At 46.2% G+C, this 24,310-nt stretch overlaps 1 protein-coding gene across 5 annotated transcripts in view; it reads right to left on the minus strand.

The window, feature by feature from the left end:
- Nucleotides 1–24,310, minus strand: part of ZNF618 (zinc finger protein 618) — a 771,796-nt gene that overhangs the window by 720,484 nt on the left and 27,002 nt on the right. For all 5 annotated transcript variants that reach the window (XM_033960461.1, XM_033960460.1, XM_033960462.1 and 2 more), the window contains exon 2: nucleotides 21,470–21,641. The gene's annotated coding sequence lies outside the window, so the exon portion shown is untranslated. The remainder of the gene's footprint in view (nucleotides 1–21,469; nucleotides 21,642–24,310) is intronic.

The raw sequence follows: 24,310 nt of genomic DNA on the forward strand, positions 1-24,310 counted from the left end.
TGTTATCCAGGGGACAGCAGGCAGCTATTCTCACTAGTGGGTGATGTCATCTGACAGAGCCCCGATACGGACGTCTCACAAGCATACTTGCTTGCAGAAACTTCAGAAGTTTTGAGATGCCTGCACCGCGCATGCGCCAGTGCCTTCCCGCCTGATGGTCCGGGCGTGTCTCCTCAGTTCAGGTAGCTAGCAGAGAAGCCAACCCAGGGGAGGTGGGTGGGACGTGAGAATAGCTGCCTGCTGTCCCTGGATAACAACTGTTACGGTAAGTAACATTGCTTTATCCCAGGACAAGCAGGCAGGTATTCTCACTAGTGGGTGACCTCCAAGCTAACCTCAATGGGATGGTGGGAGAGTTGGCAACTTAAGAGAATAAATTTTGTAATACTGTTTGGCCAAACTGTCCATCCCGTCTGGAGAAAGTATCCAGACAATAATGAGAGGTGAATGTATGAACCGAGGACCAAGTGGCAGCCTTACAAATCTCCTCAATCGGTGTCGATCTGAGGAAGGCTACAGAGGCCGTCATTGTTCTGACCCTATGGGCTGTGACTTTACAAGGAAGAGGTAATCCAGCCTGGGCACAGCAGAAAGAGATGCAAGCCGCCATCCAGTTAGAGATGGTACGCTTCGATACAGGTTGTCCCAACTTGTTCAGATCAAAGGAGACGAAAAGTTGAGGAGCAGTTCTGTGTAGTTTGGTGCGATCCAGGTAGAAAGCCAAAGCACGTTTACAGTCCAGAATTTGAAGAGCTGATTCTCCAGGGTGAGAATGAGGCTTAGGAAAAAACACAGGAAGAACTGTAGATTGGTTGAGATGAAATTCAGTGACTACTTTTGACAGGAATTTCGGATGAGTGCGAAGGACCACCTTGTCATGATGGAATACTGTAAAAGGTGGATCCGCCATTAAGGCCTGAAGCTCACTGACCCGGTGAGCAGAAGTGAGAGCAACCAGAAAAACCAGTTTCCAAGTGAGAAACTTCAGAAGAGCCTTGTTGAGAGGCTCAAAAGGAGGTTTCATAAGTTGAGAAAGGACAACGTTGAGATCCCAAACCACTGGAGGAGGTTTGAGAGGGGGATTGACGTGGAAAAGTCCTTTCATAAATCTGGAAACTACAGGATGAGCAGAGAGAGGTTTCCCTTGTAGAGGCTGATGGAAAGCCGCAATAGCACTCAGGTGGACTCGTATGGATGTAGACTTGAGGCCAGACTGAGACAGGTGTAGAAGATAGTCCAATACAGAAGACAGGGAGGCTTTCTGAGACTCCTTACGATTAGAAACACACCAGGAAGAAAATCTAGTCCATTTTTGGGAGTAGCATTGTCTAGTTGCAGGCTTCCGTGAAGCCTCCAAAACCTCTCTCACCGCCAGAGAAAATTGGTGAGGAGTTACGTTGAGAGGAACCAAGCTGTCAGGAGTAGAGAGCCCTGTTGCTGAGTAAGCAGTGAAGGAAACACTGGAAGAAGGAATGGCTCCCTGCTTCTGAGTTGAAGTAGAAGGGAGTACCAAGGTTGTCTGGGCCACCGAGGAGCTATCAGAATCATGGTGGCATGGTCGGATTTCAATTTGACTAGAGTCTTCTGAATGAGTGGAAATGGAGGAAACGCAAACAGAAAGCGACTCCCCCAACCCAGCAGAAAAGCATCTGCCTCGAGACGATGAGGAGTGTAGATCCTGGAGCAGAATTGAGGCAGTTTGAAGTTGTGGGGAGCCGCAAAGAGGTCTATCTGAGGCGTCCCCCACTGAGAAAAGATTTGATGAAGGGGCCTGGAATGTAGGGTCCATTTGTGAGGTTGGTGTGGTGCGGTGGATGAAGCGACAGCCTCAGCACCCTGAGGTTGTAGGTTCAAATCCTGCGCTGCTCCTTGTGACCCTGGGCAAGTCACTTAATCCTCCATAGCCCCAGGTACGTTAGATAGATTGTGAGCCCGCCGGGACAGATAGGGAAAATGCTTGAGTACCTGACTGTAAAACCGCTTAGATAACCTTGATGGGCAGTATATAAAATCTTAATAAACTTGAAACTTGGAGAAGACGACTAAAGTTGTCCGCCAGGGTATTGTCCTTCCCCTGAATGTAGACAGCTTTGAGGAAGGTGTTGTGGCGAATCGCCCAATCCCAGACTCTGAGAGCTTCCTGGCAGAGGGAGGCCGATCCCGTGCCCCCCTGCTTGTTGACATAATACATGGCGACCTGATTGTCCGTTCGAATGAGGACCACCATGTCGCGAAGCAGATGTTGAAACGCTTGAAGAGCATTGAAGATCGCTCTGAGCTCCAGAAGATTGTTATGATATAGCCGGTCCGCACTGGTCCAGAATCCCTGAGTGCGAAGACCGTCCAGATGAGCTCCCCATGCATAGGTCGAAGAATCTGTCGTGAGAACCTTCTGATGGGGAGGAGTGTGAAACAGCAAACTTCTGGATAGATTCGAAGAGGTCATCCACCAAAGTAGAGACTGCTGAAGAGCAGGAGTGACTATGATGTGACGAGTCAAAGGATCTGACACCTGAGACCATTGAGAAGCCAGGGTCCACTGAGGAATTCTGAGGTGAAGTCTGGCAAAAGGCGTCACATGAACTGTAGAGGCCATGTGGCCCAGGAGAACTATAATGTGTCTCGCTGAGATGGACGGGCGAGAAGACCCAGACTGGCAGAGACGAAGAAGAGTCTCCAAGCGCTGAGGCGGGAGGAATGCTCTGAGTTGAATGGTATCCAGTACTGCCCCGATGAAAGGAAGAGACTGTGTAGGCTGCAGATGAGACTTGGGAAAGTTGATCTCGAAGCCCAAACTCTGAAGGAATCAAATAGTGGTCAGGGTCGCCGAGATGACCCCTGGAGCCGAGGTGGCCTTGATGAGCCAGTCGTCGAGGTAGGGAAATACCTGAAGCTCCTGGTTCCGGAGTGCAGCGGCCACCACCACCAGACACTTCGTGAAGACTCTGGGAGACGAGGACAGGCCGAAGGGAAGCACTCGATAATGCAGATGTAGATGTCCCACCCGAAATCTGAGGAACTTGCGAGAGGCCGGATGAATTGGAATGTGAGTGTAGGCCTCCTTGAGATCCAGAGAGCATAACCAGTCGTTCTGCTCGAGGAGGGGGTAGAGAGAAGCAAGGGTCAGCATGCGAAATCTCTCTTTGATCAGGAACTTGTTGAGGATCCTGAGGTCCAGAATAGGTCGCAGGTCGCCCGTCTTCTTCGGAAAAAGGAAGTACCGGGAGTAAAAACCCCGGTTGTGTTGGTCCACAGGGACCGGCTCGACGGCCCGGAGCCGGAGCAAAGCCTGAGCTTCCTGAAGAAGAAGGGCGGTCTGTGTTAAGTTGGAAGGATACTCTCTTGGAGGATGGTCCGGGGGGACCCGATGGAACTGAAGAGAGTACCCTTCCCTGATGATGGTAAGGACCCAGAGGTCGGTGGTGATGGCCGCCCATCGATGATAAAAATGATGGAGGCGACCCCCAATGGGAAAAACAGGGGATGGCAGAACGGGGTTGGTTATACTCCCTGAGAGAGAGTCAAAAAGGCTGAGGAGCCTTGGGGACAGTAGAAGGCTGAGGCTTTTGTGGAGCCTTCTGTGGAGGCTGTCTCTTCGCTGGTTGCCTTGCAGCAGGAGCCTGCCTGGGTGCATAACGCTGCTGATAGATCAAGGGCGGTCGAGAAGGTCGAGACTGCGTCGGCTTAGGTTTGGGATGAAGAATGGATTTCTCATGGTCAGACAGTTTCTTCATCACGGTCTCAATGGATTCGTCAAACAAATCTGCCCCCGCACAAGGAACGTTGGCAAGTCTGTTCTGGAGGTTCGGGTCCATGTCAATGGTCTGAAGCCATGCCAAGCGACGCATAGCCACGGAACAGGCGGCAGCTCGAGCCGAAAGATCGAAGGCATCGTAGGAGGATTGCATCAATTGAAGGCGCAGCTGGGACAGCGAGGCGACCACTTCCTCAAATTCGAAGCGAGTCTGAGACTCGATGTAAGACGTAAACTTCCAAAGCACAGGCAGGAAGAACTCCAAATAAGTTGCAAAATGAAAAGTATAATTGAGAACTCTGGAATAGAGAATGACACGGGGAAAAAATCTGTCCCCGTCACCGCCCCGTCCCCGGCCCACCATCCTCTGCACCGCCCCGTCACCGCCATTCCATTCACCGCCCCGTCACCGTCACTGCCATCCCTTTCACCGCCCCGTCACCGCTACTGCCATCCCATTCACCGCCCCGTCACCGTCCCCGCAGCATCCATATAAGCCTTAGTACTCTAATATTTAGCGTATTCCATTCTTATAAATCAAAGTTCCTGCTGCTGAACTAGAGAAAGAGATGTTCAGCTGGCAGGGCTTTGTTTATAAATTTTTATTAACACAACTAATATACCACCATAATGTTTGCGACAGAGGACAAGTATGCAATAAATGCATTTTGCTGTTTCAATGCCAGTGCTCAGCAGAACAACAGACAGCAATATGGACATTCACCTTATGTAGTACTTTTTTAATATATAAAAATAGGCAAAATTAGTTGCTGTTTTATCATTATATTTTCTTGCCATTATAGTATTCTTCATTGATCATTTTTCTTTTTAAATTCAAAACAAATTCAACCTATCTTGTGTCCCAGCATGAATTCATGTTTCACTCAATTGGCTGTTTCAAGGGAATTAACCCTCCAACTTCCATTTGCAAAAATACCCAATGTTGTTCCTTCTATGAGCAATATTTAAATTATGAGGAACAACATTGGGTATTTTTGCTGAATTGTGTGACACCATTTGGGCTGAACATGAAGATTGAAAATGCCTGGTTAGCCCTGGACAGATGATTTGAACAGCCAGGAGCCTGTCCTGGCCATTTAAATCATTTTGAATATCTAGTCCAATGATAACAGAATTAGGGTGATTATAGAAACATAGAACTTTGTTGATCACTAAAAACAGTGGAGACTAAGGCCTAAATTCTCTATTACTGCGTTTAACTTAGGCGTGCTTTGGACGTCCGCTGCAAGTGAATAATTACGGAGTTAAGGGTCTTAATTGATGTTAATTGGGTAATTAACGACACATAGACGTCCCTAGGTAGTACATAACGAACTAACGTCTATTGAACGCATAGTCCCGTCTGCAGCTCTGGACGTGGGCGTTCCGTGGGCGTTCCGTTGGGCGTACCAAGTGGGGACGCTAGATAGGCGCTACTTGGGCGAACGCGTGCGTCTAAATCTCGTGAATTATGTAGACGTAAGAAACCCTGGTCTAGCTTGGATTTCAATGCCGTTTCAACTATCGTAATTGCGGCTCTTTGTTAGACGCGAGGCAGACGTCCGCTGTGTTTTTCATCAATAATTCCAATAGTGAATTTCAATAGGTATATTTCATCTTTTCTCTGTCCGAATAAATATAATGACACCATAACAATGGAACACATTATATTGCATGGATAACAAACCACATTTCATCCCAAACCATAATATAATTTTCACATGGCTTTTACAACCCCCTTTTTTGTCTCAACAAACAGCACTGCAATCGGCTCTCTTTTGAAAGCAAAGAAAAACCAGCACACATTATCAGCACTTAAAAAGAGAATAAACAGATACACACCTTAACAATCCAGCTTCCCTCATTGCAAAATGGAGGTGTTCAGTTGCACAAAACTGACCTCATTGTGACCTCATCAATCTGCATCTTCCAGTAATATGCCACAATTAAAAGACGTGGTGGGTGTTGAACCCACAACTTCTGGATGTTAGCAGCACAGGCTGGGCTCCTAACCGATAGAGCTACAGCTGCTTGACTGAACTGTCCGTGCTTCATTAGGTATCATATCAGGATGAACTCAAATAAGTTTAAGCAAAGGAATGCCTAAAGATTTGGAACGTTTTCAAGTAGAAAACAAATATGAAATATGTATTAAAGAATTGCAGCACAAATAACGCCTAAACGGAACCGATTATTTACAGTCCTATATGCATTAGTACAGTGCTTAGAATGAAGATTAGCGTGTGAGAAAAACGGAGCTCCACCTCACATGCATTCAAGCACACTTGGGAATATGGGTTTGGGGCTCAGTGAAAGCAGCCTACTATGACATTATAGCTAAACTCCTTTTCCCTTAGCACTTCACTAAGATATGATATGACAAGGGAACCAGAGGAATTGGAGCTGTGGGTCAGTGAGGAAAGGCACTCTCTACCAATTGTCCGGCCTTTGAGGGTTCAAATCCCAGCCTGTATTTTACTTGTGGCGTATCTGCCTTCCAGGTGCACTTTGATGATGCTTTCCACTTCTTATAGGAGTTGAATATAACATTTCTCCATTTAAACATGGCATACGTTGTTAGTTTTGATCGTGGTAAAGTATACATTTCTGAAATGGTGAAGAAATGGCAGAAAGCGGTATAAGCAAATCCAAACTGCTATAAGCACAAGAAAGCATTTGTAGCTCAACACGCTAATGCTCCTTTTCTGAGCTTTGCCATCTAAAACTCCCCAGTTCGACTCCCACCTTTGCTAATTTTAATAAGGTCCTAGTTTTTTGCTATTAGCTCTTATAACATTTCCCTTTGCAGGCAAACCTATTTTCAACTTACCATGGCTCGGACATCCTAAGCAGTGATGAGAGCACATTAACCAGGCGATCCACAAATGTCATCTTGCTGTCAGAGGAAAGGTGTCTCTCATCACTGCTTAGGATGTCCGAGCCATGGTAAGTTGAAAATAGGTTTGCCTGCAAAGGGAAATGTTATAAGAGCTAATAGCAAAAAACTAGGACCTTATTAAAATTAGCAAAGGTGGGAGTCGAACTGGGGAGTTTTAGATGGCAAAGCTCAGAAAAGGAGCATTAGCGTGTTGAGCTACAAATGCTTTCTTGTGCTTATAGCAGTTTGGATTTGCTTATACCGCTTTCTGCCATTTCTTCACCATTTCAGAAATGTATACTTTACCACGATCAAAACTAACAACGTATGCCATGTTTAAATGGAGAAATGTTATATTCAACTCCTATAAGAAGTGGAAAGCATCATCAAAGTGCACCTGGAAGGCAGATACGCCACAAGTAAAATACAGGCTGGGATTTGAACCCTCAAAGGCCGGACAATTGGTAGAGAGTGCCTTTCCTCACTGACCCACAGCTCCAATTCCTCTGGTTCCCTTGTCATATCATATCTTAGTGAAGTGCTAAGGGAAAAGGAGTTTAGCTATAATGTCATAGTAGGCTGCTTTCACTGAGCCCCAAACCCATATTCCCAAGTGTGCTTGAATGCATGTGAGGTGGAGCTCCGTTTTTCTCACACGCTAATCTTCATTCTAAGCACTGTACTAATGCATATAGGACTGTAAATAATCGGTTCCGTTTAGGCGTTATTTGTGCTGCAATTCTTTAATACATATTTCATATTTGTTTTCTATGAGTTAAATCAAACTTCAGAGGGCTTGGACAGGTGTTGAAGAATGATCCAGTTAGGGGGGGATGTTTTTGGTGGGGGGAGGGTGTTCAGCATGAGAGAGAACAGGTTGCATTAACTATTAGACAATGGGCTGCACATAATAAAAGCTGAAGCAAAATATTGATATGTAAAGGCAAGGCTAAAGAGTTACCAGGTGTCCTGGCTGAGAAATGAATATAACCTATTTGCTAACCTTACTCAAGACTTGAACCCCCTGATGTATGGACGATGAAAAAAGCAATGCCTTAAGGCATAGAGCTATAGAGGTAACTTTGTTTAGAACATAGAGCTTAGAGATGTGAAGGAAATGACTACAACGTCACTACAGCTGTATATTGCAAAACCACATCCAATGCACATCCAATTAGATTTGAATCCTAACGGTTTCTATGACGTCCGCCGCTAATTAGGCGTGCTTAGTATATAGAAAGCTTTGGCACAGCCATTTTCCCTATGTAAGACCCCCTCATGTGAGTTGGTGTTTGTGGTGTTCCGTTTCCTCAATGATGAAACTTTGTGCTATGAAACTTGCCTGTTCTCCTTTATACTCCCTTCTGCCTTTGACACTCCTCCCCACCCCCATTATCTGTATTTCTTTCGTTTATGGATTTTTCTGGGTGTTGGTGTGAGGGATTGTTGAGGACTTAAATTTTGTGTTAAGTGTGGAGGGGAATCAATTGTTAGGGAAAAGAAGGGGCCAGGCCAGGTTACACACAGATGCCTACACCCACCACTCTCCCTGCTTTCAAAATGTCATGGTCTGCCCCACTTCCATTTTCCATATCTGCAACTCTCCATGCAAGAAATTCGATTTCCGTTTTGGAGCCATGTTGTAAGGTGAAGATATCTTTTCAGGCTACTTGTAGAACACGTTCAAACACACCCCCATAGAATAGCCAATGAGGTGTGATAGGCGTGGTTAGGAAGCGGGCCAAGGAACCGCACCCGAACGGTGCCCAATAGGCATTGAGAAACCTTTCCCGTCCTACTGACGTCAGACGTTAATTAGGCGTGCATGGGTATAAGAAGGTCCAGGTGAGCAGTGTTTCTTTTCTATTCTGTTCTATTCCTTATGCAGATGTTTGAGACTTTACTCTGTCTTAGTCTTTTACTTTTTTTTTTTCCTATCTCTGCCTCCCATTTCTCTCTATTCCACAGAGCCATTAACAAGCTACATGTCATTCTAATATGTTGTTTTATCTTTTCTAGAAGTAGCTCAGATAGTAAGTCCAGGTGAGAATGATATTTTGTAAGCTACTTAGGTGTCCTTATGATAGAACTAAAGAAACCAACCAGCAAAAACTGACTTCTCTTTATGGGCTTTCATTGTGTGCTATTGTTTATAATAGTTATTTTATTTCTGATATCTCTTACTCTTCATTCCACAGGGCTGACAAAAATGACTGAGAAGACTGATAAAGACCATGCTGGTAGAAATTTTGCTGGTAGAAATATGGATATATAAGTAAAATGGATGTGTTCATACATCTGAGAGGGTTTACTCATAGAGCTAAAGTTAATTCTTTGTAGAATCAAATTACAGGCAAGTTAAAATCAGGTGAGGAATGGTTCTGTGTACTAACTCATTGATAAGAACAGGTTGGGTGTGTTGGGGGGGGGGAACACTGCCATTCAGTGGACATCCAATCAGTGTACATGGTTCAGGTGGAAAACTCCTAATGAGTGGCTAATGGCTGCCATTTTTAATAAGGAGTCTAAAGGTATGTTAGCACTTCTGTTACTTCTAGGTGTGTGTTCTGCCACAACTTCAGTGTTTCATTTTGGAGACATAGATCTTTGTTAACAGTTTCTCTATTCTTCATTTCAGGTTAACTCTGCTCATCAGCTCAGCACACCAGCTTGCACCTAGCCAAACAGTTGTAGGTGAGAATGATACTCTACTATTCTTCACTTGAGTCACTCTTCTGATGAGTGAAATAAATGTTTCACACTTCTATTGTTCTCTTCACACAGGTATCCTTGATGACTTTCAGGAACAATAGTAAATTGATAATGTTGGCCTCATAGAACACCATGGCACGCATTCCTGCTGTTATATGCACACAAACAGCAGCTCAACATAAATGAGGTTAACACATTGCTTCAGGGAAGGGAGGATAGATATGGACCTTGGGGGTTGAACCCACTGTTTGTGAACCTTGTGTAAACCAGCTTCTCCTCTTTTCTGTTTTCAGGTGTCTTAAACAGGCAACTGCAGTATTGTCAGATGGAGTTTTGTATTACTGAGAGCAGTGCAGCTGTGAGCATCTTTGTGGTTTCCACACCTGCTTAACCAAAATAGTGCAGCTCAAGAACCAGGAGGATAGATTGAGGTATGTGGCCTTTACTTCCATCACCTTCCGTGAAAGGAAGAAAAACCCACATGTCTCATTTGGATTCTCCTGGTGTGGAGCCAACTCTTAGTAGCAGTAACCCTATTCCTTAACAACAAATCTACCACAGTGACTTATATTTTCTTCCTTATGTAGCCATTTACTTTGGAACAGGGACTGCCTTATTTTGCACATCATAGCTGAGATGTCGTTATCTACCTATAGTTGCATATACCCTTGCATTCACTTACTTTTTTCCTAGATTCTGCAATGATTTGACATCAGAGTGGCTAGCAGGTAATAGAATGAATGACAGACCCCAATAAAGATTGTCAAACTTTCTATATGTCACCTTCTTGTATATTGAAAAGGGCCCATTCAGCAGTCCCTCCTGAACCCCTATCTACCTTGGACTCTGTCCACTAAACTGCTGATGCTACATGGTTAAAACCACACAGGAAAGTTTAAACTATAACCATCTTTTTTATTAAATATAAACTTTTTAAAACTTTTAAAAACTTAAAACTTTTTTTTAAATAACTATTTACATACACATAACACAGGGAAAGAGGGTAGGTGCCCCCCAAGAGCAGCTTGAGCTACCTCAGGCGAGGGGGGCGGAAGGAGGTGCAGTCAATGAGAGGGTGTATGGCTGCTGGCACCATGCCCTCTTTCGGCTACCAGCCGCAAGAGGGCATGTTCCATCCTCTCCACACACCCTCTCATTACCTGCACCTCCTCCAAGATGGCAGAGTAGGCCGCCATCTCCCTGGCTGCCCCCTCCTGAGGCTGGTCGGGCTGCTCCTGGGGGGGAACAGCAAGGAAAGGGGGTGGGATGGGAACAGGAAGGGCAGGAGAGTGAGGGGAAGGGCTGTGGGTGGGGGAAGGGGAAGGTCCAACAGGGGATGGTGGTGGTGGTCCAGGAGGTAGTGGTGGGGCAGGCGGTGGGGGTCCAGGGGGCAGTGGTGGGGCAGGCAGTCCAGGGGGGCAGTGGTGGGGGCAGTGGTGGAGGTCCAGGTGGCAGTGGTGGAGGTCCAGGGGGCAGTGGTGGTGTGGGCGGTCCTGAGGGCTGCCAGGCCTCCTCCTCCTCCTCTTCCTCCTCCTCCATCTCCTCTTCCTCTGCTGAGGACCAGGGTGGGGCTCCCTCCATCACCTGCGGGGCCTCCTGAGGGGGTGCCTGCGGTGCTGCTTGACAAGAGAGAAATAGGATACAGTCAGATATGTCGACAACACTTTTGAACATGACATTATTTACTACGTTATTTTCTTCAAATGCTAATAACAGGATGCAAAGCACCTACTCCACTGTAAACATCAAAATGTAGCGTAAGTAAGTGAGGCAAGTAGAACACCATAAAGCCATTGTGACATGATATCACAATAGCAGCTTTACTGCAGATTTTATGATTAAGAATGGTTGACAGCTACTCAAGCATTTTCATCTATTTATTCTGGTAGGCTGATCACAAAGAAACACACGCTGGACTCATTACTCACCGGCTTGTGCACGCAATTCCTCCCTCACCCCCTCAAGGAAGGCCCGCTCCTGGCGCCTCAGCAGTCGCCCCCTTTTCCTGAGATCCTCAACCTGGATAATAGAGAGAAAGAAAGAACAGAGAGGGAGGGATATGATGAGTGCCATCTAGCACTATGGCATAACATGTTTACTTAAGTATTGACCTCTATAAGCACAAAAAATGGAGTACACTGCCCTCCAAGAGCCCCTATCCGCTTTGGTGTCTGCCTCCACCCCCTTCTGCCACATGTTTTACATGAATTTATTCACGTACACCAGCATTTCCCCTTTCTGTGCTGGAGGCATCGCTATCTCTCTACTGTACCTGGGACAGTGGGGGGGGGGGGGGGGAGGGGGGGTGTGAGGTGACATGGACAGCATCACAAGGAGGAGGTGGGATTGAACTCACACCCCCAGGGTGCTGAGGCTGTAGCCTATCAGCACTGCCCCACATTACAGCATGTCCTGGTGAGCTTACAATCATGCAGCAGGGGCAATAAAATAGTTTGGTCAGAAGGAGCAGCGTGGCTTGAAACCCCTGACGTCAGGGTACTGACGCTGTCACTTTAAACGTCATGCCACTATCTCCCTAGACCAGCAGATTGATACAGGAGTGTTTAAGGTATTTGAAATGACATAGCAGCACTTTGGCAAAGTTGATGTCAAGATGTTTCGATTACAAATGTGAAGCTTGTGACCCAAAAATTAGTTGTGTGCATGTTGTGAATGGAATAGATGCCTTCTAGGAGCTGAATTTGTCATTTGAAATCCTACTACTGCTCCTTTGGGATGTGCTTTAATTTCAGTATTCAATGTAAAAGATTTATTATGCACAATTGTAGTTTTTAAAAGGAATCAAAATTTACCCACAAAAACATGAACAATTTGATTGAGACAGGTTTCCATCATTACATTTTACATGATTATTTGTGAGGGCCTGACTTGGAATACTTACTTCCCTGGGACAGGAGGCTCTACGATTATAGCGCCGGGTCAGGCGGCTCCAGGAGTCCCTGAACTGCAGGTATGACCTGCGATGGCCTGCCACTCTGAAATAATGGTGCTCATGCACTAAAAAGAGCCTGGCCAGTAGCCTGGAGTCTTCAGTGGTGAAGTTTGGCTGTCTCCTGGCAGCCATTTTAGGAGAAATAACTGCGTATGAAGAACGGGCGATTCTATGACGTCACAACGCATAAAAACGCGATGACGTGTTTGTGCCGCTTGGGCGTGCTTGCAGCAGCCGCTCCGCGTTACATCAACACTATAGATTATATCCTAAACCACGCCGATATAGCTGTTACACAAAAAAGTACAGCAGAACGCTTAGAAGCTTACCATGTAAACCTAATGAAACTTCACCTCCCCCAAACACAATGACAATTTGTAAATTAAATAAATGAAGATTGGGAAGTGAGGTGCACATATTTTAGCTTAGCTATGCATGGGTGGGTGGAAAAACAAAATCATATTCTGTCTTTGGTAACCTTAGTCAGGACTTGAACCCCTGACCTTTGGGGAAGATACAAGCAGTGCTTTTAAGCACTGAGCTATGTTGGGGACTTGGGAATGGGAGTCTCCAGAAATGGCTTTAGGTACAAGCTTTGACAAGGGGTAATCATTGCAAGTATCTACAGGTATATTTGATCTAAGAACACCCAAGGAACGTCCAAAACTATTTCAAAATTCTAACGGCTTCTATAATGTCAGATGCTACTTTATGGTTAGGGTTAGGGCTACAGTTAAGTAGCTCGGTAGCTCAGTTAGTAAACAAGCTGTACCAGTTATCCATAGGTTATGAGTTCAACTCGCAGCTTGTCTTTTACTTGATTATAACATGAGGGGTTTATGCTGCAGGAGTGTGTTGTTGGGGTGTTGCAGGGGTGTCTAGGATGACACAGAATAGTCACTTGCATTTTCTACAATGCATTTGAATTTCTTAAGATGAAACCTTAGTGAGGCGGGGAGCAAGGTCACCGCAGCCTCACACCTCAGATGAAAAGGTTAATTTATGAGCGATCTGGGACAGTCTTCAGCGACTCGGAGCCCTCCTCCCGGCTGGCCAGAAGGAGGAAGCTTTGGTGGTGGTGATTTTGGTGGTGAGGGAGGGAGGGAGGGGGGGGAGTCACCTGGCTGCTGCATCTGCACTCCTGCTGGCCACAGACCTACTGATCACAGAGCAGAGATCACAGAAGCACGCAGGTATGTGCGCATGCGTGGCTAGGGTTTATATATATACACGTATCACATCTAATTTTCATCACAAACACATTAGCGAGACTATACACAATACATTAAAAAGTTGAGCTTGGGTTTGATAAAATAAACAGCATAATTTTGACTCTGTATTACATTTATTGAACCATACTTAAGAATATGGGTGTTGCATCCGTGACAACAGTGCTTTACACCATTGAGCCTCAACTGACTGTGATATGATAGCTAAGTAGAGTATACTTTAGCACATTACTAAGGTATGCTATGACAGAGGAATTAGAGACACAGGTGTAGGTCAGTGAGTAAAAGCACTATCTCGATCATCTGTAGGTTGTGAGTTCAAGTCCCGGCTTGTCTTTTACTTGTGGCATATCTACCTTCCAGGTGCACCTTGATGATGTCACAATGAGATCAGCATTGTGCTGCTTGCTATTTCCTCTTCCTGTGAACTGGAAGCCACATTCAGGTTGAATCTGTGTTTTGATTGTGTTTCTTGTTGTGAAGAATGAGCTGATAGTAGGAATGTTTTAAGACCAGGAGAGTGTTCTTTGGAGCAAGATATCACTTCTAAACTATCCTCTCTGAAATAATGTCTCTGGCAAATCGAGAGAAAGCTTATTGGATGAGTTAGGGTGCCTTTCCTGCCAGTCTTTGTGGAAGTTAAATGAAGTTTATAAAAAGTCTATATGGTGTTCAAAGTCCTATCCTTTCCACTTCTAATAGGAGGTGAGTATGACATTCCTGTATAGCTTTCTGTGTAGCACACATCTACTGGTTCCCACCTTCCATTACTGATAATGTAAGTTCAACACCCACTCGGTACGTTTCATTTTCTAGTTTTCCTTTGAAACATAACATATTTCTTACAATTCTGATACAGTGTTTTAGTTATGTTTTTCATCATCCTATACTTATCAATGCTGAATGTGTGATAATAAAGAGTATATATAAAGTATAATTTTAAAAAAAAAAAATCCGTACTCACGTTTATCACGGGTCCATTAGAGACGGTTCAGATACCTGCATCTATTTTGCGCACGTCTATTTTGAAGGACGTCTATTCTGTGCGACGAGGGACGTCTATTTTGCGCACGTCTATTTTGCGGGACGTCTATCTCACGCCTAAATATAGTTAATTGTTATTTACGTTTGCTGGACGTCCAAAGCACGCCTAAGTTAAACGTACTAATAGAGAATTTACTCCTAAGGGTCTATCAAGCTCAGCATCCTGTCTTTGACACTGGCCAGTCTTGGTCTTTGGAACTGCCCATTGTGTCAGAAGCAATAGGGATTAAGTGACTTGCCCAGGGTCACAAGGAGTGTAGTGTAGCTCTAACCACTGGATTTAGAAGTTGGCTTCTTTTGGGATCTTTAACTCATCATCGCTAGGACTCGAATCTGAGTCCGTGGCACCTAACATAGAATGGAATTAGTATGGCAAAGTAATGAAGAATGGTCCAGCAGCCCCCACCCTCCCTCCACCTCACCTTATATTCGTTCCGAGTTTGCCGGCTTCCTTTTTCCCTAGCCGCACGCGTTCAAAAAGCCGTGCATTTAGCCAGCTCCCTCCCTCCACCTCACCTTAAATTTCGAGTTTTCTGGCTTCCTTTTTTCCGAGCTGCACGTGTTCAAAAATCCGTGCACGCGCGGCTGCGCGAGTCAATCAAACTTCTCCTCTCCTGCAACTTCCTGTTTCCGGTTGCGTCAGAGGAGAAGATTGATTGACTCGCGCAGCCGCGCGTGCACGGATTTTTGAACACTTGCGGCTCGGAAAAAAGGAAGCCGGAAAACTCGAAATTTAAGGTGAGGTGGAGGGAGGGAGCTGGCTAAATGCTACAGGCGGGCGGGCGGTGGCTGCGGGGACCGCGCGATCCTTGATACCTCACTGCGGAGACAAGACCATTCACCGCCCCGCGGGCGGTGAATGGCCTTGTCCCCGTCGCCGCAGCGACTGCTAGTTTTCTTCCCCGTTTTCGGCGGGTGACCCGCGGCTAAAATGCGGTGGCCGCGGGTAAACCGCCACCGTGTCATTCTCTACTCTGGAAGCCATCATCGAGTTCTGGTATATGCGCCTCCCGAACTTATCCATGGTTCGACCCTCTCTGCCCGGAGGCACCGAGGCATACACCTGGGAAGGATGAGACCTCTTGAGGGAGGATTCGACCAACAGGGATTGATGAGAGAGTTGAGAGCCCTCGAATCCCTTGTGATGAACTGTGCGGTACCTGGCATCCAACTTGCCAGGAACAGTAGGAATAGAGTACGGCGTTTCAAAATACCTCATGAAAGTTTGGTCGAGGAGTTTGTGCAGAGGAAGACGAAGAGACTCGGCAGGAGGATGAGGCAAATGCATGGTATCGAGGTATTCCTTGGAGTACCGAGAACCGGAGTCCAAGGTGATGTCCAGGTCATAAGAACATAAGAACATAAGAACATAAGAAATGCCATCTCCGGATCAGACCTTCGGTCCATCAAGTCCGGCGATCCGCACACGCGGAGGCCCTGCCAGGTGTACACCTGTCGTAATTTATAGTCCACCATATCCTTACATGCCTCTCTTAAGGAGATATGCATCTAGTTTGCTCTTGAAGCCTAGGACGGTCGATTCCGCAATAATCTCATCTGGGAGGGCATTCCAGGTGTCAACCACTCTCTGAGTGAAGCAGAACTTCCTGACATTAGTCCTGAACCTGTCCCCCCTTAGCTTCATTTCATGTCCTCTAGTCCGTGTCAAATTGGACAATGTAAATAATCTTCTCTGCTCTATTTTGTCGATTCCTTTCAGTATTTTGAAGGTCTCGATCATATCCCCACGCAGTCTCCTTTTCTCAAGGGAGAACAATCCTAGTGTTATAAGTCTGTCCTCGTATTCCAGTTTCTCCATACCCTTCACCAGTTTTGTTGCTCGTCTCTGCACCCTCTCCAGCAGTTTTATATCCTTCTTTAGGTAGGGAGACCAATGTTGGACGCAGTATTCCAAGTGTGGTCTGACCATTGCCCTATAAAGCGGCATTATAACTTTCTCCGATCTACTCGAGATTCCTTTCTTTATCATTCCCAACATTCTATTTGCCTTCTTTGCCGCTGCCGCGCATTGTGCCGACGGCTTCAGGTTCCTATCTATCAGTACACCCAGGTCCTTTTCTTGTTCACTCTTCCCCAGAGTTGCACCTGACATTGTATACTCGTTCCACACGAAAGACTTCTCAGGAAACTACAAAGCCATGGCATAGAGGGAGATATACAAAGATGGATAGGCAAATGGCTGGAAAACCGAAAGCAGAGAGTGGGCATAAATGGGAAGTTCTCCGACTGGGAGAAAGTGACTAGTGGTGTACCCCAGGGCTCGGTACTTGGGCCAATCCTTTTTAATATTTATATCAATGACCTGGAGGAAGGAACATCCAGTGAGATCATCAAGTTTGCAGACGATACAAAACTATGCCGGGCAATCAGATCGCAGGAGGATAGAGAGAAACTCCAGAGCGACTTGTGTCGGTTAGAAACATGGGCGGAGAAATGGCAGATGAAGTTCAATGTGGAGAAATGCAAGGTAATGCATTTAGGCAATAAAAATAAGGAATACGAGTATACAATGTCAGGTGCAACTCTGGGGAAGAGTGAACAAGAAAGGGACCTGGGTGTACTGATAGATAAGACCCTGAAGCCGTCGGCACAATGCGCGGCAGCGGCAAAGAAGGCAAATAGAATGTTGGGCATGATAAAGAAAGGAATCTCGAGTAGATCGGAGAAAGTTATAATGCCGCTTTATAGGGCAATGGTCAGACCACACTTGGAATACTGCGTCCAACATTGGTCTCCCTACCTAAAGAAGGATATAAAACTGCTGGAGAGGGTGCAGAGACGAGCAACAAAACTGGTGAAGGGTATGGAGAGACTGGAATATGAGGATAGACTTATAACACTGGGATTGTTCTCCCTTGAGAAAAGGAGAATGCGTGGGGATATGATCGAGACCTTCAAAATACTGAAAGGAATCGACAAAATAGAGCAGAGAAGATTATTTACACTGTCCAATTTGACACGGACTAGAGGACATGGAATGAAGCTGAGGGGGGACAGGTTCAGGACTAATATCAGGAAGTTCTGCTTCACTCAGAGAGTGGTTGACACCTGGAATGCCCTCCCAGAGGAGATTATTGCGGAATCGACCGTCCTAGGCTTCAAGAGCAAACTAGATGCATATCTCCTTAAGAGAGGCATATAAAGATATGGTGGACTATAAATTACGCCAGGTGTACACCTGGCGGGGCCTCCGCGTGTGCGGATCGCCGGACTTGATGGACCGAAGGTCTGATCTGGTGATGGCAGTTCTTATGTTCTTATGTTATGTTCTTATGTATTCCTTATTCTTATTGCCTAAATGCATTACCTTGCATTTCTCCACATTGAACTTCATCTGCCATTTCTCCGCCCATGTTTCTAACCGAGACAAGTCGCTCTGGAGTTTCTCTCTATCCTCCTGCGATCTGATCGCCCGGCATAGTTTTGTATCGTCTGCAAACTTGATGATCTCACTGGATGTTCCTTCCTCTAGGTCATTGATATAAATATTAAAAAGAATCGGCCCAAGTACCGAGCCCTGGGGTACACCACTAGTCACTTTCTCCCAGTCGGAGAACTTCCCATTTATGCCCACTCTCTGCTTTCGGTTTTCCAGCCATTTGCCTATCCATCTTTGTATATCCCCCTCTATGCCATGGCTTTGTAGTTTCCTGAGAAGTCTTTCGTGTGGAACTTTGTCGAACGCTTTCTGGAAGTCCAAGTATATTATGTCCACCGGCTTCCCACTATCAATTTGCTCGTTCACGGTCTCAAAAAATTGGAGTAAATTCGTCAAACATGATTTCCCTTTCCTGAATCCATGTTGACTGGGTTTCATCAAGTCGTGTGCGTCCAAGTGCCGGACCATGCTATCCTTGATCAGTGCTTCAACCATCTTGCCGGGGACAGACGTAAGACTCACAGGTCTATAGTTGCCCGGTTCCCCTCTCGATCCTTTTTTGAAAATTGGGGTGACGTTCGCTATCCTCCAGTCGTCCGGTATCTGTCCAGTTCTGATTGTCAGGTTTGCAAGTTTTTGCAATAACTCTCCGATTTCAACCTTCAATTCCTTTAAGACTCTCGGGTGAATTCCATCCGGTCCAGGGGATTTGTCACTTTTAAGTTTGTCGATCTGATAGTATATCTGGTCTAAGTCCACTTCAACTGTGGTGAGGCTGTCTTCTATTTCTCCTGCAAACACTTTCTCCGCTTCAGGTATTGTTGAGGTGTCCTCCTTCGTAAAGACGGACGCAAAGAAGGAATTTAGTTTGTCTGCGATTTGTTTATCTTCCTTGATGTACCCTTTTCTTCCCTGGTCGTCCAAGGGTCCGACTGCCTCTTTTGCAGGTTTTTTCCCTTTCACGTATCTAAAGAAGGGCTTGAAGTTTTTGGCCTCCTGGGCTATTTTTTCCTCATATTCCTGTTTTGCATCCCTCACCGCCTTGTGACATTTCTTCTGATCATCTTTATGTTTGTTCCAGGCTTCGGTTGTCTTTATGTATTTCCATTTTTTGAAAGAGTCCTTCTTTTCTTTTATGGCTTCCTTCACCTGTTTGGTAAGCCATGCTGGTTCTCTTTTGCTCTTTGATCTCCGATCTTTGGAAATCCTCGGAATGTAGAGATCTTGTGCTTCTGTGATAGTATTTTTCAGTAGGGACCATGCCTGATCTACCGTTTCAAGTTTGTCCACCTTCTTTTCGAGTCGTTTTTCTACCATGGCTCTCATGCGATCGTATTTACCCTTTTTAAAGTCCAAGGTGGTGGTTAAGGTTTTGGCATGTTTCCCTTTCCCGATGTCAAGTTTAAAGTTAATTACATTGTGATCACTCGTTCCCAGTGGAACCATGACTTCCGCCATCTGCCAGAGGAAAGACGAAAAGTATAATTGGTCCTCCAGCACAGGCCGACGGGACAGACTGGACGAAGTCGAGGCCTCAGGATCCATGGAGACCTGCGATCGACAGGGCAAGAACGAGCCACAGGGATCCTCGAACTCCGGTCCCGGAGGAGGAGACAGATCCGACGAGGAATACCCCATACGAGGTAGCTTCTTCTGCGGTGAGATGTAGAGTGCCGAGAGGAATGCCTCGAAGAATGCCTGGACCAATGCCCCTCTCGATACCTGGAAGGGGATCTAGATCGATGATGTTTTGAATGGTCCCCAGAAGCCTCCAACGAGTAAATGGGACTCGAGGCAGAAGAGCGAAGAGGTGGAAGATTCGACGCCTCTCGAGACGCAGTCCAGGCCTGATAAGGAGTGCGGAAGAACTCTTCCTGTTTGCGATGCCCAGGGCTTCGATTACTCAAAGAGGGATTCCAAATCTCTTCGTCCGGAGGCGTAATGGGCTCTAAAGGGGGTATGTCACCAAAAGAGGCCCGCCTCGAGGGACCGGCCACCGAGCGCCGTTCCTCCTCGCTGAGCTACGAGAGCGAATGGCGAGGAGGAGGAGGAGGGGACGGCTCGCCCCCCCTCCCCCGAGGTGGAACCGGCTGGTCACCCTGGATCTGGCCAGCAACTTGGGTCCCATGGTGGTCATGAGCTCGATAAATTGAGCCTCCATAATTGACCGCAACGAAGCCGACAAGGAGGGAGCCACACCTAAAGTGGGACCTCCTGAACGGTCTTCGCGTTCCTTCATGGTCGAGTGCTTTGGCTTGGAAGCCTTCAGCACTTTGAGAACCACTGGTGGAATGGGAGGAGGAGGTACCTGATCCGAGGAGACGGAGGAAGGCACCGGAGCAGTAGGCGGGGTCGAAGCCAGAACGAAGGAAGCCGGCTTCAGGAGACCCGGTGCAGCAGAAGCGGCGGGAGGCTTCACAGGTGCAGGCGAAGCGCTGGTCGAAGTCGAAGCCGAAGGTTCCTTAGCAGCTTCCAACTTGAACATCAACTCCCACAAAAAACAGCGACGCTTAAACGCACGTGCTGTGAGAGTGGAACAAGGCCGGCACGATTTCGGAAAATGTTCTGGACCAAGACACTGCAGGCAGCGTCGATGTGGGTCCGTCAACGAAATCGCGCACTGGCACTTGCTACACTTTTTAAAACCGGTAATCGGCCGGGACATAGGCCGAAAAAGCTCCACCGCAAGATCGAAGGAGCGGGGCCTGAGCCACGCGGCCGACCCGGTCGAATCACCGGAAAAATTTTTTATTTATTTATTTTTTTAAAATAAGAAACCGAATGAAGAAAACACACGATAAAGAGTAAATTAACTCAAAACCGCAGCGATTAGAAGGCAAAAACACAGGTTCAATTAGCGCAGAATTGAAGTAAAACTTCTCAGCTCCGCGGAAAGAAAAGAACTGAGGAGACACGCCCAGACCATCGGGCGGGAAGGCACTAGCGCATGCGCGGTGCGGGCATCTCGAAACTTCTGAAGTTTCTGCAAGCAAGTATGCTTGTGAGACGTCCGTATCGGGGCTCTGTCGGATGACATCACCCACTAGTGAGAATACCTGCCTGCTTGTCCTGGGATAAACTACATAATTATGAGATACAATTCATGCACATGCATAAGAAACATTTCATTATTTATTTATTTACTTTTATTTATTTATTTATTTTAAAATTTATATACCGCATAAAACTATGGAGGTTAACATGTTGGTTACATACATAATATACTGATCGCCCTTTAGTCACATAGATGTGAACAAACAATGGACAAATATCTTATCAATTAAACATTCAGTAATAAAACTGTAATAAAGTTAAAACCCAAAAATATTCATTAGCATTGTATCTTACATAATTATGTAAATCAGATAACAAAGCATGTACTGACCTTCACAAGCTGAGTGACTGCGGAAAAAAAAATTATGATTTCTCAAAGCTTGCATTATTTTTCCTGCCTGAAAAGATTGAGCCTCTAACATGCAACAAAAGATTAGGTTCTTACCTTTGCTAATCTTCTTTCTTGTAAATCCACACTTTATTCCAGGACGATTGGGTTCCATATACCCAACAGGACTTTGTAGGAAGTCTCAAATTCCAGAGACTTAAGCTCCACCCCCTCTCTTCTCAGCACTGGCCCCTCCTGAATCAGTTAGTTGGAAAGCAGCCAGGAACATCTGAAGAGGACAAAAACAAGAGAAAGATAGGGGTAAGGGGACACTCCCCGACAAATAAGTTTAATCTGCTCATGTCAAGAAATGCAAAACAGGAACAATTAAACATAATTGAATCAGCTGAAGAAACATTATAAACCTGAACGACAAAAAACAGTGCCATAAGGAGACACAGCCTGCACTGTCAGAAGGGGACTCCCTAACTAGGGACCCCCGCAAACTGAGTGTGAAAACCATTCCAATGGCACTCATAAAAACTGGACAGAAATCCAGCTATCATTACTTGGAAAGGCAGACATCGGCGAATCAGCAAAGGATAGGGTGAATTCTAGGAATAAAGGCCCAGATTCAGTAAAGATAGTGACTCAAATGCTATTGGCCGATTCTCTAGCCGATTTTCAAACAGCGATTGATTCACTATCAAGTTTGTATGCAAATGATTTACTTGGAGGTGTAAATCATTTGCATGCAAACCCACCGACTCAATTGCTCAGTGAGTGATTGAGACATGTACAGAGCCCTGACAATAGTGACAAGAGAAGCATCGTCCTGTCACTGCTGTCAGGGCTTCTGCGGCTTTTTTAGGGGGGGCTTTTTTTTTTAAATGGCACAGATATTTTGCATGCATTACACATGCAAAATTTCTGCCCAATAGAAAAAAAAGCCTCCCAACAGCAACCCCCCGACAAAGCGCCCCCTCCCTCCCTGAACCCACAAAAATAGCAGGAGGGATGGCCACTCCCCCCAAAAACTTAGATATGGCAGGAAGGATGCCCACTCCCTCTTGCCGTCAGCACCCCCTTCCCCCCACCATACTTTAAGTCGGAAGCAGGAAGGGTGCCCAGTTAGACCCTCCTGCTCCTCTGCTGTCGGCAGGAGCAGGCAGGAGGGTCTCACTGGGCACCAGTGTTCCCGCTAAGCTGCGTTGGCCTGCGCTCGCGCACAAAATATTACATCGCAGCGCAAAGTTTCTCTTCACAGCGCACACACGCGTCGGTAAGGTAAGGGGACGCATTGGGGGGATTGCACTTCCCCACAATTGCCATGCTTCGGTTCCTCTTCTTCCTTCCTTCCTCCCCCCCCCCCGCGGGACCCTGCGGCACCATCAACTCTTACTCCCTCTAATGTCGGCCCTGCAGCTCCAGACTTCCTCGCACCTTCTCCCCTCCCCCTTTGGATCGCTATTATTTTAAATGTTATAGCCGCGGAGCTGTATCCATCAGTGGAGATGTCTAACCTCGGCCTGCCCCGGAACTCTTACTGCAACAGTGACTTCCTGTTCCTGCCTAGACGGGCGTCTGCTGCAGTAAGAGTTCCGGGGCAGGCCGAGGTTAGACATCTCCACTGATGGATACAGCTCCGCGGCTATAACATTTAAAATAATAGCGATCCAAAGGGGGAGGGGAGAAGGTGCGAGGAAGTCTGGAGCTGCAGGGCCGACATTAGAGGGAGTAAGAGTTGATGGTGCCGCAGGGTCCCGCGGGGGGGGGGGGGAGGAAGGAAGGAAGAAGAGGAACCGAAGCATGGCAATTGTGGGGAAGTGCAGAGCTGCAGGGAAGAGTGTTGCGGTACCCAGCTGGAGGGAGAAGGAAGATGAGGGAGGGAATTAAAGGAGATGCCAGGGCTTGGAGCGTAGGAGGAAGGTATGCCAGTCTAAGGGAAAAGGAAGGGGGAGATGTGAGAGCATGGAGGGGGAGCGAAAGATGGAAGAAAAGGAAAGGAGAGAGATGCCAGAGAATCAGGGAAGGGGAGATACCAGACTATGAGGAGAGGTGTGGGAGAGGGAAGGCGAGGAGAGAGATGCCAGACCAATGGGGTGAAAGGAGAGATGGAAGGGGGAGGCATACAGTTTCTGGAAGGGGCATAGAAGGAGAGAAGATGCCATATAGGGGAAGAGAGACGGCAGACAGTGGATGGAAGGAAGAGAGTTACAAGAAGATGAGGAAAGGAGAAACCACAGAAGACAAAGGTAGAAAAAAATTTCTATTTATTTATTGCTTTAGGAGACATGTGTCACTGTTTCTGTGAAGCATTGTATGCAGAGTCCAGCTTCTTGCTGGTTCAATTTAACCTTTGTCTATGTATTTTTATTTTATCCCCCTTTTTACAAAACTGTGAAGCGTTTTTAGCACCAGCCTTGGTGGTAGCAGCTCTGATGCTCAGAATTTTATGAGCATCAGAGCTGTTACCTCCGTAGCTAAAATCCACACTACAGTTTTGTAAAAGAGGGAGGGGTTAGTTTGTGATTACATATTCCTTACTAGGCGAAGGTGTTTTCTGTGTTCTGTGTGTTCGAAAGACATGGTTTTCTGTTAGGATTGACGGTGTAGGATTGATCTGTGCTGGTCTGGCTTGTTTAGTTTTACAATGGGTGTATTGATGTACTGCTCACTGCAATATGTAAGATGCTGCCTTTTCCTAGGTACTCATGTGTGACGTGTGGTTTGTTACTAAAAATCATGTTTTTCTTACAGATGGGGGGGGGTGCCAAAAAATGATGGGCCCCGGATGTTACATATGCTAGGTACGCCACTGTATGTAAAGATACCAGAAAGCTGGCGTAGCAAAAACTTCTAAGTTTTGAGTATTTAACCCTCCCACAATCTCACGGGCACTCATTTCAAGTTTATTGAGATTTTGATTTAAACGCAATATCAAATATTTTCAATGCG

The sequence above is a fragment of the Geotrypetes seraphini genome, chromosome 10 (genome assembly GCF_902459505.1).
Source record: "Geotrypetes seraphini chromosome 10, aGeoSer1.1, whole genome shotgun sequence".
Taxonomy (NCBI): Eukaryota; Metazoa; Chordata; class Amphibia; order Gymnophiona; family Dermophiidae; genus Geotrypetes; species Geotrypetes seraphini.